At 46.4% G+C, this 5,852-nt stretch overlaps 1 protein-coding gene across 1 annotated transcript in view; it reads left to right on the top strand.

The window, feature by feature from the left end:
- Positions 1 to 5,852, top strand: part of ASRGL1 (asparaginase and isoaspartyl peptidase 1) — a 30,525-nt gene that overhangs the window by 555 nt on the left and 24,118 nt on the right. The window lies entirely within an intron of this gene.

The raw sequence follows: 5,852 nt of genomic DNA, 5'->3' as shown, positions 1-5,852 counted from the left end.
TCCTAAGCAGAGGCCCCGCCCCACACTTGAACGCTGCCCGCGCTAAGCCCCGCCCCCAAGGCCTTCGGCTACATGGGTCCTGAGCCTAGGCCCCGCCCTATGTTCAAACGTCACCCTACGTAGGCCCTGCCCCACCCTAAACCCCACCCCTGCCTAAGTTCCACCCCCCCAAACTCCTCCCCCCATAGCCAAGGCCTTTTTTTTTTCTTTTTTCTTCTTTTAGGTTGGGGTTTTGTTTTACCTTGTTGTTGCTGATTCATTTATATATATATTTTCTAATCTTTTATTTTTCTAATTTTATTTTATTCTTTATACTTTGTTATTGTTCTGCTCCTTTTGGCTTGTTCTCCCCCTTTTTTTTTTTTTGGCGGTACGTGGGCCTCTCACTGTCGTGGCCTCTCCCATTGCGGAGCACAGGCTCCGGACGTGCAGGCTCAGCGGCCACGGCTCACGGGCCCAGCCGCTCCACGGCATGTGGGATCTTCCCGGACTGGGGCACGAACCCGTGTCCCCTGCATCGGCAGGCGGACTCTCAACCACTGAGCCACCAGGGAAGCTCTGTCCCAGTATAATTTTTTAGAGTGCTTCATTTTGTTAGCAAACAAAACTTGGGTCCACTCATCCACTTGCAGTAAAGCCAATCTACTGACACTGGGTTGTGGTGAAGGAGAGTGTAAGGTTTATTGCAGGGCGCCAAGCAAGGAGTCCAGGCAGCTAACACTCAAAAGGCCTGAACTATCCAATGGCTTTCAGAGAAAGGTTTTTAAAGACTGGATGAGGGAAAGGGTTGCAGGGTACACAATCGGCTCGTGGACGTTCTTCTGATTGGTTGGTGGTGAGGCAATCAGGAGTCAACATCATCAACCTTCTGGTTCCAACCAGTCTGGGGTCCACATGTTCATGGTCAGCATACAGTTAACTTCTTCCACCTGGTGGGGGTTTCAGTATCTGCAAAACAGCTCAAAGGACATGGCTCAGAATATTATCTTAGCCCTTGAGGAGGAACTAAAGGTCCTTGACTTTGTTTAATGGTTAAACTATTATTTTTTTGTCTTGCTTGAATGTTTTCTTTTGTTTCTGCATTTTCACACTTTGATTGAATCTATTCTTTGGAACTCAGGAAGACCTAGGAATCTAAAGTTTTTATGAAAACAAAAGGCAGGCACAGGACATGGGGGGATCTGTCCTGGGAAGGCCTCATAGGGTCCTGCTCGGTTACACTTTTACCCTCAAGTGTGCTGGTTTGGACAACAAATTATACAGCCCCTCCTTCTCCATGCCTTTGCCCAAGCTGAATTTCCCACCTGAAATGCCCTCTGTTTCCGTTTTCTCTTCCAGTTCAAATCCTTTATTTCCTTTGTACCAAATTCAAGATTGTCTGTGCCAAACCACTGCTCACAAGTTCCTTTCCTTTCTCTGAAATCCTCTAATACCCAAATAATTTATGCCACAAAATCTTTGACTGTGTTGCTTTTTTTTTGCCCCAGTAGTTTTCATTCATTGGATAATGGATATTTGTCATTTGCAGCTACCCAATCTTTTCAAGATTCCCCCTACATTTTGGCAATTTTTTTTTTTTTTTTTTTTTTTTTTTTTTTTTTGTGGTACGTAGGCCTCTCACTGTTGTGGCCTCTTCCGTTGCGGAGCACAGGCTCCGGACGCACAGGCTCAGCGGCCACAGCTCACAGGCCCAGCCGCTCCGCGGCATGTGGGATCTTCCCGGAGCAGGGCACAAACCCGTGTCCCCTGCATCGGCAGGCGGGCTTTCAACCACCGCGCCACCAGGGAAGCCCTTGGCAATATTTTTATATGAAGCATGCCCTTCCCACGGTAGAAACTCCAAACTGGGCATTCCTAGACTTCCTGGCAGCTAAGGTGGGGGCCCATGACCTGGGTTCCACCAACCAGATGCATCCACGTGAGTTGTGGCTTCACAAATGAGCAGGGTGAAGAAGTGGCGGGGGGCATGTGCTCCTGCTAGCCAAGTAGCCAAGGTCCCTGGTGGCCAGGGGAAGCAGAGCTGGAGAGACAGGTGTCCAGTCCCAAGGGAAGGTGGCTAATGAGGGTGCCTAGCAAGTTGGTGAAGGTATGTTCTCTGGAGCCTAGAGTAAGCCCCATCGCGTGGTTGGTTATTTTTCCCATCTGCGTGGATGTAGAGCATCCCAGAGGTTCTCAATATTCTCTAATAAGTCCTTTTGCACCTTTGTATTGGAAAAACCTACAAGTCTTTGCTCTGTATGTCTCCTTCTGTCCTTTGCTCCTGTATGTCTCCTTTGCTCTCATACTATTACCCCTTTCACAATACTTCTATACCAGATGTGTGTGTGGAGGGATGGTCCCTGCCCCAAGCCATTCTCCACAACACCAGCTGGGTGTCCGACAATTTAACTCAGTTCTGACACTATGCCACAGGTTAAGGGCTCAGTCCCACAAGACTGCTCCCACCCCACTTCCAATGCCAATCGCAGGTGTAGGACCCCAGGTTACCCACAACTTCTGTCAAACATGGGGACAAATCAGGGGTTCCCATGATCCACACACCCTCCCCCCACCCCCGCCACCATAAGGTTCAATTACTTTGCTAGAGTGGCTCATAGAACTCAGGGAAATGTATTTACCAGTTTATTAAAGGATACGATAAAGGATATAGATGAAGAGACAGATGAAGAGTACATAGGGCGAGGTCTGGGGGGTGGGGCGGGGTCCGGAGTGCAGGAGATCGTGTCCTTGTGGAGTTGGGGTGCGCCACCCTCCCAGTACGTGGATGTGTTCACCAACTTGAAAGCTCACTGAACCCCATACTATTGGGATTTTATGGAGGCTTCCTCTTGTAGGCGTGATCAATTATTAACTCCACTTCCAGCCCCTCTCCCCTCTCTGGAGGATGATGGATGGGGCTGAAAATTCCACACTTCAAATCACGGCTTGGTCTTTCTGGTGAGCAGCCCCCATCCAGGGTTCACCCAGGAGCCCACCTAGAGTCACCTCATTAGAACAAAAGATGTTCCTAGTGTTCTTATCACTTAGGGATTTACAAGGGTTTTAGGAGCTCTGTGTCAGGAACACACACACACACACACACACACACACACACACACACACACATATATAATTTTTTATTTCACAAGCCCCATCTAGCCAGATGGGTACCAATATATGCAACCAGAAACTCTGACTAATACAATCTGTCCGGTGTCTACAGCTAGTTGATAATCTCCCTACAGTCACCTTGGATTTTTGAGAGCTTTCATATTCCTCTAAGCACCTCCCAGCACAGACAATGCTACATCAGGTTGTGCCCAGTGGAATTAGGGAAACATATTCAGGGGAGAGTGTGTGGTTGTGAAGCCTACAGTGTGGTGTTGTGGCTCCTTGCCAGGCACGGGGACAAACAGTGAACAAAACAGTCCAAAGACAGACGCCCACCGGACCCCAGATGAATTCCAATGAGGCACTAAAGCTTTTGGCTGGCTGCCTGTGTGCTTTCTCCACTTCTCCCAAAATGGGTGCTAAGCAGGGTCCCTTATTGTCCCTAGAGAAACAGTTTAGTGGCCTGTCATCTTGAGAATTTACCCAGCCTGCCTTGCAGAGTTGCCTAATTCCAGGAAGCATTGTGTAGCTTACTTGGTTTCTTAAAGGGCCTCACATTTTAGAAGCTTATTTATTTGCGCTTTCCTTTCTGGATTTAGAAATTTGCATGCTATGTGCTTATTATGCAGGGAAACATTTCAAAGGGACTGATGACTGGAATCCTGTCCAAGGCAGTAACAGAGCGATCGACTCCATTCAAAATCTGTGGCTCTCCAAAACTGTTTTAGAAACAATTCTCATATTTTTTGTGAACTTTTGGTAGGAGGAAAGTCATAATTCATCAATACTCTTGAAACATAACTTATTTCCTGCTCCACCTCCAATATGTATCATGCATAACCTTTGACCTAAAAAATCTACTTTATGGATTTTTCTTAGAGGATTAATCAAAAAATGCAAATAAGGACTTATGTATTAAAATGTTCCCTGAAGCATTATTTCTAGTAGTACAACATTTAATAGCATGGAAATGCTCACAAATAATGCTACCTGGGATGAAAAAGTAAGAAATAGAGCATCTTAATAGTGAAAGGGAGAAATATACCAAAAAATTTAACTGAGTATCTCCAAGTGGCAGAATTACAGCCATTTTTATTTTGTCCTTTATACTTTGCCATGCTTTGTCTATAACAAATACACCCCTTACCTGAAAATGTATTTTTCAGCTGAAAATGTATCCAGCTTAGACTTCTTAGGGTTGATTAATCTAGAGAAGGATCTTTCCTTATATAAGTATGTTCTCTTATTCAGATGTTGAGCTTTGAATTACAATTACTATCCATCAGTATCCTCAGGACCCCCAAACCTCAGCCCAACCCCTGTCCGATGCTGAAGCCCCCCCATCTGAATGAAGTTGGTCCATTTTTTATTTAATAAGCATTTTGAGGGCTTCCTTGGTGGCTCAGTGGTTAAGAATACGGCTGCCAATGCAGGGGACACGGGTTAGCCCTGTTCCCGGAAGATCCCACAGGCCGCGGAGCAACTGAGCCCGTGCGCCACAACTACTGAGCCTGCGCTCTAGAGCCCGCGAGCCACAGCTACTGAAGCTTGTGGACCGAGAGCCTGTGCTCCACAACAAGAGAAGCTACCGCAATGAGAAGCCCGCACGTTGCAACGAAGAGTAGCCCGCGCTCGCTGCAACTAGAGAAAGCCCATGCACAGCAACGAAGACCCAACACAGCCAAAAATAAAAAAATAAATTAAATTAAATTTTTTTAAAGTTAAAAAAAAAAGCAAGCAGTTACTGTGTACCAGGCTCTGTGCCAGAGCATAAAGCACTGGACACAACAGCCCAGATGGTGCCCGTCATGGGGCTGTCACTACCTCTAAGCCACAACCCTCAAGTAGGCACCAATGTGACTCTGCCAGGAAAATGGATTCCAGGCACCTCTATCTGAAATCCAGGGTTTTTCTCCCATAGCAATAAGTTGTGCTCACTGATCAGCTCACAAATATCCAGGCCACTCCAGTTTCATTCTTTCCAAGAGCTGTTGCCCCAGACTTCTGGGAATTTGCTTTTTTGAGTTTCTGAACCATTTGTTCTTTATCCAACAAACATTTATGGAAATCTTCAGAGAGCCAGGCGCTGGTCTGGCCTTGTGTTGCAAATAGAACTGTCAAGGTTCCTGCCCGTAAGATGCTCATCACTTAGTCTGTGGACAGAAAAGCCCACCAAAGGGCTTTAATCAGCACTGGGAATTTCCCTGGGAAAGATGTGGCAGGAAGCTTAGCTGATAGACACCTCTTGGAATAGCTGCCTCTTCACTGAGAACTGCTATCAGTGCTGCAAATTTATTTGGGGGGCCTAATTTTAATCGTTCCCAGCCTATTTCAATTCCCCCCCAGCCTACCCTCCCAGATGGACTAAACCGAGCACTCTAACACTGGGCACTTAAACAAAAGCTCATTCATCATTCATGGAACACTTGAATGGAAAAAAAGGAAAACCAAAACTGGCACAAATTTCCCAACCTCCTAATCCCATTCTCTAGATCCCATGAAGAAGACTGTCACAAACGTCGGTTTGGATGAGTTTTCAAAGGACAAGATCTCAATAGCTCCTTCTAGATAAGTGGCTCTCAACGAGCGGTCCCCAGAGGAGCAACAGCAGCATCACCTAAGAACTCATTAGAAATGCAAATTCTTGGTCTTCCCTGGTGGCGCAGTGGTTGAGAGTCCGCCTGCCATACATTACATGTATGACTGCATCTTACTGACCATATAAAGTTATGCTTTGATCCATGCCACATTTTGAGCCAAAA

The sequence above is a fragment of the Stenella coeruleoalba genome (genome assembly GCF_951394435.1).
Source record: "Stenella coeruleoalba genome assembly, chromosome: 8".
Classification (NCBI taxonomy): Eukaryota; Metazoa; Chordata; class Mammalia; order Artiodactyla; family Delphinidae; genus Stenella; species Stenella coeruleoalba.
Note: the sequence above shows the minus strand (reverse complement) of the source record. Positions and strands in the feature narration are given on the sequence as shown.